Here is a 12,788-nt window from a genome sequence, read left to right as displayed (position 1 = left end):
TGTCATCAGTGCAAACTATTCCTGTGCTTAAAAATATATCTTCAGAAATCTTCTGAAGTGAAGAACTAAGAGTCTATTTTTCACATTAGTTCACGTCTTGCAGGAAAGAACCAAGTAAGCTTTCCATATACAAAGAGACAAGGCACATCCTTTCTGTTGATTACACTTTGACATCTTAAATACTTTTGAAGAAAGGATGCTTTAGTCTTTAAAATAAAATAGAATTACTGTTGGATTTAAACTTAAAGATTGATTCTTTCCTTTCCTCAGTTCAGCTATCATACAGCTCCTTACTGGAGCATTTATTATTTGGACAGTAGATCCTTGTGCCATTTTGTGTACTCATTAAAGCTTAAAAGTACAGGGTAGCACTTAACAATTAGTAATGACTACCCACTACAACCCTTTTTTCCTCTTTTTTATCTTTTTTGTTGCTGTTGTTAGTTTGTGAGCTAGATGTTCTAAAGTTTTCTGCAACTATATTTTAATATTAAAACTTTATACAAAGTGTTTTACATACAGATTATGAAAAATACAGTGTTTTCCAAAGTTAGCACTTGGATAATCAGCTGGTGCAAAACAATACCTCTAAAATGTAAGACGAAAGTAGCAGTATATCACTTTTTCTTTTCTTTTTTTTTTTTTTTTTCTCTGTAATTAAAAATATGCTAAGAATATATTTAGGAGAAGTTCTAGGAAACTCAGAGATGATTTTCTTCTGGTGACCCTGGCCATGACTCCTCAATTAATTACAAGCATATTGAGAAAACCTGGACTGCTGAAGGAATTAGTATTCAATTTTGGACAAGAAAGTAAGGAAACCAGCAATTACATATTTGCTGCCTGACCTAAACAAAGGGAAGGAACTGCTCTATAGATACATTTTAACAAGGTAAGAAGTAGTGTTCTTAATTTGCAAGTACTTGGTTTTAATAACATTTGAAACATTTCATATTTCTAAGGCATGCATTTGTTTATAACCTGTATTGTTCTGAAAATTACATTCTTTCCTGCACAGTAACAAACCTTCAATTTTTTCATAGGTACAAAGGCCAGAATTTAAAAAAAAAAAAAAAAAAAAAAAAAAAAAAAAGTGCTTCCCATTATCCTTTAAATTCTCAGGCTAGGGGCTAGGTGGCCTACCAAGCTTTTTTGGAAAGCCTAGCCAAAAAAAAAAGATGTCACAGTAGTATATAGATTTCTCCCTTCTTCTCCAATAAGCTCTCCTACTTTCCTAATTGACTTCACTCAATTACCTCTTGTACTCTGCAAAATGTTACAATCCATCACATTTAAAGTGTGATCCTCTTAGGCAGATGACTCAGCCCTGATGTTCTTCAGCTTGCATATATCACAAATACAAACTGCAATGAGCAGAAAATATTATTTGCATAATAGAGCTGGAAAATGACTCAGAGGTGAGTCTTAGGGAATTCACTTGCTTTACTTTTAATAATGTTTACCACCAGTTTAATATCAGAGGTCAAATAATAAGAAAAGATTGGATTACCTGTACTACAATTTACACTTTGCGCTGTGTCCTTTTTACCAGTAGTTTTGAAAGGTGTGTCAGATCCTAAGTTGCATTCTCTTTTCCCTGTTTTATCCTGGCTTAGGTTTTTTCCTTCAATTTTCATAAACTGTTAAACTCAAGTAAGACAAATGAGTTAAAATTGGAAACTTGATTATTTGCTGTCTCTTTCATGTGAGAAAAAACATTACTAAAGTGATTTTGTGGATTGGTAAATCCTTCCCTACATTATAGCATTTTTTCCTTGTTTACCCATTGTTATTTTACTAACTCTAAATCTTAGCTTGTTGAATATGCTCTGATTGTCGATTAGTGTGTTGTTTTTTTTCTTACTTTTCATGTGCAAATTGTCTACACTGGCTAAGTAAAGCAATAGTCTTTAATTCCTATCCATGCTGAAGGAAACAACAAAGTCATGTCTTCCACCTGCAAACAAATTTCCTTTTTGTAAATAATAACAGGTCAAAGCCAAAACCACTTGCAGTAAATCTTCCACATGCTGCCATTGACTCCAGTGAGTTTACTAAGATGAGAAAGTGCTGGTGCACTAAATAAGGGTCTTCACATTCTTACCATATGAATATTTACTACACACTGAAACCAATGTATTTTCTTGGACCAAAATATCTGGCTTCTACACCAGACCACCAAGGAGCTACAGAGTGAGCTGGCTGTCCATGACAGATAAAAGTCACTTCTCAACAGAGTTTCTATTAACCACAAGCTGTGAAAAGTTAAAAACTGAAATCACACATGATGTTTATAAGCCAAGGCTGTGATGAAATACCACTATTTCTGCATTGACACTTTAATCTTAGCCAGCTGTGGATAGGTGAGAAGACACCATTTGAGATGAACAACATTTTGCACTACAGGCAAAATTATTGCCATTTCAACTGTATTATCCTTTTAATGAGATGGAATAATTACAATTTAGAAAGCTGTGCCTTTTTGCACACTTAAGTTTTGACAATAGAGACAGGATCTCCTAGGAGTACTACAGGTCTGATACCTTGAAGGTGTACCTTGTTATGCTTTGCATTTGGACCCACGTTCACTCAGACATGTATTATTCCTATTTGTTTCTCAAGGAAGAGATTTTTCTAGCAGAGGGTTAAGGTTTTAATTTTTCATTATTGATTTTCCCATCATTCATCAAAATTCATTAATATTGCAATATCTAGCCTCTGTGGTGTAGGAACATCATTATAGAATTAATGCTCTTACTACAGAACTGATTGTCTTAACCACACTCCCAGAAGATTGCCTTATTTCAATAAAAAGGAATTCTCCCTTCCTCACAGATGTTTCTACTAACCCTTTCAAAGAACCCTTTGCTGATACACAGAATTCATTGGTGTACTTTTGGAGGATATGCCAACCTCTTCTTAGTTATTGTATTGTCTTAGAAATCACTGTCAAAAATGAGAAGGCAATAAAATTTAATTAAACATTTAGGGTTTTGCCTAGCGTTAGTCACTCCACATTCCCTCAATAGACTTTTCACTGCCTATGCAATAATGACATCTCTAATTTGGAGATTGAATTGAGAATGCTTTATTAAATCTACTTCAGCTATTGGAAGATTATTATGATTACCATTTCTAATGTAAAAGCACCTCAGAGCCCTAAACACGTACATGTCACTGCACTAGATGCTGTACTAGCAGAGAACAAAAAGATGGTTCCTGCTCTTAAAAGAATATTCATTCTATTGCTGAACAACAATAAAATTCATTCTTGTTTCAGTCATTCTAAATTCTTGCCCTATGTCTCTAAATATATTCTCTAAACATTAAAGAATTCAAGGTGTCTATGAAATGCTAACTTCAGCTTTTTACTGTTTATGATGGGTAACAAGTTATTAGGGTCACATGTGAATACTTCTACTTTGTTTTGAGGATTTAAACTTCTTAAAGAAACAGAAGGAATTGGAAATGCACCTATTTACAAACAGATGCCTTTGTTTAGAAAGTATATAGCTATTGATATGCTGAAAAGATGTTTTTTTCCTAACATACAAAAAGAAAAATATGTTTTCACAAATATTTCTGAAATAGAAATAAATAGACACATCAACAAAGAGAACACATGAAAAAACACAGCAACAATGAAATATTGTGTGGCTACATCATCATCAACATTTGCAACTGCTCAGAGGATCATCATTTTCCATCCTGGACATCTTTTAATCCAAATTCCTTCTGAAATAGAAATACTTTAAGCAATGTAATGGTTTTCATAGCCCAGTGGGAAGTACTAGAATTACACTGACACTCAAATGGCACTCTACATAGTGCCATTGAATTACTTTCTTTAGGCTGGTTGTTCTGAGTTCAACTTGTATAACTGGGAATGGGAAATGGGCTTTTTTATTGTCAGGAATGCTTTAAAAATCACCAGACTGAGCTGTACTCTGCATACAAAATAGATTTTTTTAAAACAATAATATTGTTCAAATCACAATAAAATGTTAGCATAATTATATATTAGACCAACATGTGCTACTGTCTCATGAAGAGACAAGAGAGATTTTACAACTTTGAATTTTATGAGGTTGACTGATGAGGTAAGGTTTTTGTGTCACTGTTTGATCTAAACCCAATAGATCTACAAAATTTTAAAACAATTTCACAAGGCAAAAAATTCAAAACTGATCGAGTACTCTTCCTCCTTATTGCAACCAATAGGAGACCAACATTTTGACTGGAATTGGCAGCCTAACTTTGAATTTGCTAGATTTCACTAGTAAGCATCAATAAGTCTGCTCTGCCAGAGACAGAAACTCCTTTCCATAGCACTGGATATTTCCATACATCTGGAGAGCTCCTCAGTGATCCAGGCACTTACCTGCTATTATACCATGGGAAGAACTCTCACCTGAGTGCCAAAACTGAAATTAAGCATAGGTTAGGGTGGAGACTAGATTAGGATTTGTGGCGGGCTGAATTTCAAACAGAGGCACCTAGTATCATTTTAGAAGCACTGTAGTGTCATCTTCTGGCAGACATACCAGAAAGTCACAAACCTGTGACCTGATGAAAGTGAAACAATTTCCATCAGTAGCTTTAGAATTAAAATACTTAATGTTGAATCTTGAAATGTCTTAGAGATCAAGAAGGAGCTGCTGCTAACAGACAATACCCTTAATTTGGCTATAGCTAGGGTTGGGATTGGGATTAGTATCAGGGAAGCAGTGGCTGAAGAATCTTATTAATTTCTTGTCCATGCAACATCTCAGAGGTAGATAAATATAAAATGACAGAAAAGGAGAATAGCTTGTTCTAATCCCAGGCAGGATCACTGGGTCTCTCAGTTAAACTGGCAGCTGTCATTAGCATTTATAGACAGAAAGATTTATAGACAGAAAGGCTATAATTTAGGTTCTCACAAGCTCCTTGGACAGAAGATTGGTCCTGGCTGTATAAAGAGCTTATTATATATTCTTCTATGGGTTCCTCTTGCAGTTAGGGTTTTTCTTACTACTTGGAAGTCTAGTATAAATATTTCTTTGAAGATGTCTTTTATTTGGGCACCTTTAACTGGTATAAAAGAAAGGGGACTTGCAAACAGGATTACATAAAACTGAGGAGTACAAATTAATTATCTTCTATACATGAAAAAAAAAAAAAAACTGTGACTAATGATAATGGTCTCTGTCCTGGTGCTCACTGCTCACCCAGTGGCTCTCTGCTGGCCAGATGTCATCAGCCAGCTGGGGCAGTGTCAGTTTTAGTGACTTCCTGGGACAGGGTGAACCTTGATCTTGCTAAAGGCCATTCTCCTACTCTATATTTTCTCTCAGAAATTTTTATCTTTTCTTCAGGCCAGTATTTTCCTCCTGAATGACTGCTATTATTTACTTAAGTGATTTCACTTCTGACTTGGTTTTTACTTTTCTTACCTTGCAGAACTGACACACTCTCTCGAAGTTTGGGACTTTCTGGCATTAAATTGAACCAACTGCACTTCTCAAAACTGGACCCGAGTCATACAAAGCCAAGCTTTGCAAGTCTGGACTTGAAAGTCTGAAGAATTTCTCTCATTCCTATCTCCTGAAGGGTTCGCCTGACCAAAGCCGAGCAGAGGAAAAGTGGCTAAACTGTCCTGTCCTGTCTTCCTGTGTGTCTCTTAATTTCAAAGATACAGTATCAGTTACAGTTGGGATTAAGACAGGAAGAAGCAACCCAATTTTACATGAAGTTAACAAGGATCTGCAGCTTTCATTATCACCTTAGTCTGCATGCAGTAGAGCACACAGGATGCCAAACTATGCAAGATGCAAAATAGGAAATAAAGTACAGATAGGTGAGACTGCCGAGTCAGTGCTAGTTAGTAAATGTTCAAAACAAAGTGAAATTATGGACTACTGAGGAAAAATGAATACATAAATACATAAATTTTAGTTAAAAGCATATTTTTAAAAGGACTTCTAGAAGGATAGAGCAGGAGGGTGGCAACTAGGCCATCCAGCAAATGATCATACTATTTTTCCAGGAGTAATGGAGGCTAACAACTCCCCACATGACAGACAGCTGCCTAACTGGAAGAAATTCATTGTATGAATGCTTTGGACATAGCAGACATATCTATGCCTAACTTATACCAACATATCATTGTATTAACAATACAGAAGTTGTTGTATACTCAAATTCTGAAATTTTACACTCAATATAAGATACCCAAATAAAAGTGACCTAAATATACAAGGGGCATAGTCCTATTAACTATGAGAAATGGTGGATATTCAGTAACTCTGCCTTCTCTGTACTGTTCATCACAAGAGCACCCACCCTATTCAGCAGGCCCACATTTCCTCTAGTCTTCATCTTGCTACTGATGTATTTGAAGAAGCCTTTCTTGCTGTCCTTTGCCAGATTGAATTCCCAATGTGCCTTAACGTGCCTCATCACATCCCTGCATATTCTGACAACATTCATATATTTCTCCCAAGTGACCTATCCCTTTTTCCATATTCCCTATACTTCCTTCTGTCTGAATTTTGCCAGGAGCTCTTTGCTTAGCTATGCAGGTCTCCTGCCCACTTTGCTTGACTTCTTACTCATAGGGGTGCACTGATCTTGAGCTTGGAAGAAGTGATGCTTGAATATTAACTAGCTCTCTTTCTAGAGAATCCCATGGGATTCCTCCAAAAATGTCCCTGAAGAAGCCTAAGTTTTCTTTCCTGAAGTCCAGGGTTGCAATTCTACTTACTGCCATGCTTCCTCCACACAGGATCCTGAACTCCATCATTTCATGGTCACTGCAGCCAGTCTCTACATCTCCAACCAGACCTTCTTTGTTAGTACAAGGTCCAGCAGCACATCTCTCTTTGCTGGCTCCTCCATCAACTGTCTGAAAGTTATTGTGAATGATCTCCAGAAACCTCCTGGACTGTTTGTGCTGAAGTCCCCCATAAGAACCAGGTCCTGTGATTCTGAGGCTACTTCCAGCTGTCTGTAGAAGGTCTCAGTGACTTCCTGTTCCTGATCAGATGTCCTGTAGTAAACATCCACAACAATGTCAACCACATTAGCCTCCTCTTTTATCTTTATCCATAAGCTCTCACTCATCATCCATCATAAGGACTCAACATAAGGACTCACTCATCATCCAACCCACGTCAGAGCTCCATACATCTCAGTTCTCTCACGTAAAGAGCAACTCCACCACTTTGTCATCCTGGCCTGTCTTTCCTAAAAAGCATGTAGCCATCCCAGTCATGTGAGCTATCCCACCATGTTTCTGTAATGGCAATGAGATAAAAGCCCTGTGACTGCACACGGATCTGTAATTCTTCCTGTTTGCTTCCCATGCTACATACATTGGTGTACAGGCACTTCAGAGAGGTACTCAAGCATGCCAGTATCCCAGGAGGCGTGCAAGAGGACACCCGATAGTCATGTCTAGTAGATACTTCCTTAACTGCCTGCACTTGATGAAGGTATCCCACTTGAGCCTTGTTTTGCTGCCTAGGTAGTGTCTATAACTCTCCCTTTTTCCCACCTTTCCTAGTTTATAGGATAATAGTTTCTAATTTTTTTCCTAATAACAGTAGTGACTCTGCATTACAATGTTAAAAACACAGTGAGGATTGGGTCAGAATTACAGAAAGACTTTGCTTTATTACTGCATTCTTCAAAGTTCCCTCGTATCAGATATAATGATTAATACCAGAAATGCCCACTGGAGAACAAGTTTCAGAGTTTTCAGTTTTGGTTAAGCAAAACTGTGTGTTAAGAGCTACAATTACTGCTGACTTAAGACCTTCAACCAAGACAGAGAGTGGTAGTGTACTTTGAGTTCTCTGGTTTAATATTAAGCCCTGATTTAATTTTTGGGTAGGCTCAGGGGCAGCAGGAACATGCTGATTCTGCAGGACTTCCTCAGATGTCATAAGGAGTGATTCAGGAAGAAGATGGTACCTTCTGAGATCATTTTCCTCTTGATCTTGGCAGTGATGTGAAATGATAACAGATGTCAGAGCAAGAAAGTAGCTCCTATATTATTTTCTTCCCTGTATAGAATCTCTATATAACTGGTAAACCTAGAGTAAAGGATGACTCAGGGTGAGTGCTTTTCCCAAAGTGGTTTCTCTTACTAAATTTATAGCTAGGGTTAGGATTAGAAAGGAGAGAGAATGAAGTGCATACTTTATTACTGTACCTTTCAAGGCTCAAGAATGTAAAACAAGATCTAGTGCTACCAAAAAAAAAAAAAATAAGTAATTCCTAGTTCAATCACCACCAAAGAGTGGAGTATCTTAAGCAAAGCTTAACAGGTCAGTTGGTCAGTTTACAATTGCAGATGAAATATTGGAAAGAGGAATATGTCTGTTGGTGAATGGTTAATGTTTCAGCTATATGGAGGCACTCCTCCTACACAGCACCCTGAAATCTTGCATCCTCACATCATGGGGGGAGAATACTTCATGTTTTTACTGAAGTCTGTTTTGGTATCTCTAGGTTTCTGCTTAATTTTGTTAGGGGGCTGAAAGCAGATGTATGTTTCCTAAAGCCTCTGAGACGAGGTTCTTCCGCTGTTCTTTCCCCTGTAGTTGTGTCTTTCTCTAATAGAGAAGAAATAGTAATAGAAGGTTAAGCTTAGCAGTACCTGTGTCATGAATTAGCATCACCTTACAATAGTGACTGAGAAATTTTATCTTGGTCCCTTCCTTCTTCTGGGACTAAAACCAGAAGTAATTTAATTTCTAATTTGGTTTAAACTGTCTTGGAGGCTATGCTGTATGTTTTTAAGCATAGGAAAAGTGGGGAAGAGATGAAGTGCAGATTCCTGGCAGATTTCCTGAATGAATAGCTAATATTATTTTTCTAGTCCAATGAGAAGCTTCTTACATTTTGGCATATATAGTTATGGCTCTGGTCAGAACACCAGATATGGTAACTTAGGACATAATTTTCTTTAATGTCTTGTTCTTAGATGCAGACTGTTGCTAAACATGTACAGTTTATAAGGCTTCTGAGAGCTAGGATGAGACACTATGCCAGATGTATAGGATCACTTAGGTCTTTTGGATATTTTTAAACTCTAGCACTGGCAGGGTAAAAGAGAGAGTGAATGAGCTTTCCTGAGAATGACCTATGATAAAAATCTGTTAGAAAATTTTCCTCTAGTCCTACAAGCTTATAAACTCTCAAACTATCCTTATGGTTGTTCCATTTTAACATGAAAACCCATTCTTTTTGTTTGATCCTGAAAGGTCTGATCACCTATTTTGAGAAAAGTTGTTGTTGTTGGTTGGTTGGTTGGTGGGTGGTTTTGATTGGATTAGGTAGAGATGAACCCTACTGTACTCCACTATTTGAGTTCTGGTTAAGTTTCCAAGAGCAAAGCATGGAGAGTAGGTTTTCCTGAGGGGTCCTCCAATGCCTGGATCATAAATTAACAGCTTATGTTTTGTTTTTTCATCAAATAAGGATCTGCCTATATTTGGGAAGCACATATATTTGTGAAGCACAAACTTAAGATGCTGACTCTGCTGTGATTTACAGACTACCACATGGCAGTCAGTCTCGGGGTGTTAGTTGATCCAGAATGAAACCTCTTTTCACATTGGAAGTTTTGTTATTGTTATTTTGTTTTATCCTTATAAGCAAGACAAAGCTATTACTATATGAGTAGAGTTGTGCTCCTGGAAGCAGGGCCTGAAGTCATGAAAGTAAATTCATGTTTCTCCATCCTTGAGGACTCACTGATTCTTTTTATCCCACTGTGCCAAAAGAAATAACTTAATCTACTCCATTTTAGAATCTAGAAATTAATTTATAATTATGGCTAAGATTATGGACTAGACAAGCCAAGGACTTAAATTTATCTGGGATCCTGCAAAACTCATGACTGAGGTTTATTCCTCAGTGAGCTGGAAATTCTTAATACAAACAGCAGGTCTTGAAAAATCACAAGACCTTATTCTTGTGGGTGATAATAATCCGGAATAACAATTTCAGAAACAAAAAGGTCCTTAATTTTCCTGTTCTCAATGATGATTAGGGCTCAGACCTGTGGTTGATGGGAAGTTGGGAAAAAAAAAAAAAAAGAAAGAAAGAAAAAAAAAGAAAAAAGAAAAAAACATGTTTATATATGTAAATTCAAAAGGACTCTGTGTGAGAAATAAAGCAGTTTCTGGGCAGGGACAACAGTTTGTATTTTAATCTAGTCCATACGGGAGCTTCTAGTTACATTTATAATTAGCATTTCAGAGGACAGGGACTGAACAAGTCTGCTACTGAGACTTCTACAAAACCCACCATTAGAAGGAGGAAGGTTCATTCCAGAAGACAAAATATTTTCTGCTGAACAGAGACTTGGTTCTCTTCTTAACTATTTATCAATAAATAAGTCTTGAGTAAGAGTTTGGTTAAAAAAAAAGACAGCAGGAATGACAGAACTACATAGTTTTCTAGTTGATAAAAGCCCCATTAGTCTAAATTGAGGGACTGTGCAGAAGGAGAAAAGCAGTTTTCTGGGTTCTGTTTATCTGTTTTGTGACCTTCAGGGAAGTCTCTGAGCCACTAACCTAGTCTTAGGTTAGTGGCTCATATTACATGTATGGTTTGTAAAAGCAGCATCTGAAAAAGATTAAATTAGCACTGGATGGTAATGTAAAGTGAGGGGTGATTTTCATTTTGTTCTGATATAGATACAGTTTATTAATTTTTATGACTAGGGTTTGGGACATCAAAGCAAAAGAGGAATACTGATATGAAAATTTTGAAGGGCTGTTAGTTCAGAATAAGAATTTACTTCAGAAAGAAATAATAATTTGCATATTATAGTGTCTGGGGTAGAAGGTTTTGGCTACAGTTTGGACTGGATTAGGGAAGGTAAGATAGGGAAATTCACAAAAAGTCAATTTAACGTTTGAGGCTTCAGAGCTCCCTGGCCTACTTTAAGAATTGTTTTTAAGGCCAAAGTGGTCTTTTCCCAACAGAAGATTCCATCAAGTGTGGCCATAAAATTAGAGCTGAGATGGCCCAAAGAGATCCATTTTCTTTTGGAGTTTAATAGATCTACTTGTTTAGGATGGCTACTAGTGATGACAGAAAAGAGTGGCATGTTGTTCTCTGAGTAACATCCGGCTTGGTAATAAGTTTTAGAATCATACAACAGTTTGGGTTGGAAGAGACCTTAAAGATCATATAGTTCCCTGCCATGGGCAGGGACACTAGGCCAGGTTGCTCAAAGCCCTAGCCTGAAACACCTCCAGAGATGGGACATCCATAATTTCTCTGGGCACTTTTGGACTAACCATTTTATTTAAGATTAGGAATGCACATAGCAGGACTAAAATTTTGGTTTGCATTTTTTTCATCTTGCAAGAATCCAGAGGATTCAGTTACATGTTCGTGCCTATACTGTTGTATGAGATCACAATCTTTTGAGTACCTGTTAGATTTGGGATGAAGTTGAATATATTTTTGACCACAGAATTAAAAATCCCTGTGGGATCTCTGTGGGATGGGGGAGAGAAATGGAAAGTGAAGCCCGTGAGTTGAGATAAAGACCGTTTAATAAGACAGGAAAATAATAATAATAATAATACAATGATGATAATAGTACTACTAATAATAACGTGTACAAACAAGTGATGCACAATGCAGTTGCTCACCACCCACTGACCGATGCCCAGCCTAACCCCGAGCAGTCCGGCGCCCTCCCCCAGCTAGCCACCCCTATCATGTTTAGCATAGATATATGGTATGGAATACCCCTTTGGCTAGTTTGGGTCACCTGTCCTGGGTCTGTCCCCTCCCAGCTCTTGCTGCACCCCCAGCCTGCCCGTTGGCAGGACAGAGCAAGAAGCTGAGATGTCCTTGGCTTGGTATAAGCACTGCTCTGCAGCAATTAAAACATCGGGGTGTTATCAGCACTCTTCTCATCCTAAGCCAAAACATAGCATTCTACCAGCTACTAGGAAGAAAATTAACTCTGTTCTAACTGAAACCAGGACAATGGGAAAAAAAAAAAAAAAAAAAAAAAAAAGTGTACAAATTCCTTACCTTCAAGCTCTTGAAAAGGTAATCTTTTCAAAGTGAATTAGTGGCACTGAAAGATCAGGTCAGATGAATAGTTTAGGAGATTTTAGGAACTTAGGGACATTTGTGCTTTAAAAATAATAATAATAATTGCAGAAAAAGAAAATTTAGACATACAATACCTATTGAGTAACCCACAAGAGAATTTTTAGATGATCTCCTCTATATTTGTATATATTTTATTACATTAGCAATACTATATGGCACTTGTTCCTTAAAATTAGTAACATCTTCAAATTAAAAAAAAAAAAAAATGAAAGAGACGATTTAAAGTCAATTCCAGCTGCAAACAATCCCTATTTATTACTGACATGGTTACATCCAACTCTTCAAATTGGTTCTTTAACACCATTTTTCCACATAAAAAATAAGTGTACAGTACATTTTGGATAATGATGCGTCAACATTGTGACTTTTTTATCTTGGAAAATTAAGCCTACTTCTCAAGAGCAACACTATTAAGAAGTATATTTTAAAACTACAATGCTATTTTAAACTTGTTTGAAACATGTACTGCTGCAGAATTTGAACCCTGAAAATGAGTTCAACAGAATGTCCAAATACCAATGTCTTAATCCTAAGCGTTTTTAACACATAAATCATTTGTACTTTCTCTGAATTTTTATGTCATCATTCAGGAAGAGATCATGATACTCAGTTTTATCAATCTTACATGAATTCTGCCTGATGGAGAACTATCT

This window comes from Anas acuta, chromosome 3 (genome assembly GCF_963932015.1).
Source record: "Anas acuta chromosome 3, bAnaAcu1.1, whole genome shotgun sequence".
NCBI classification, from domain to species: Eukaryota; Metazoa; Chordata; class Aves; order Anseriformes; family Anatidae; genus Anas; species Anas acuta.
Note: the sequence above shows the minus strand (reverse complement) of the source record.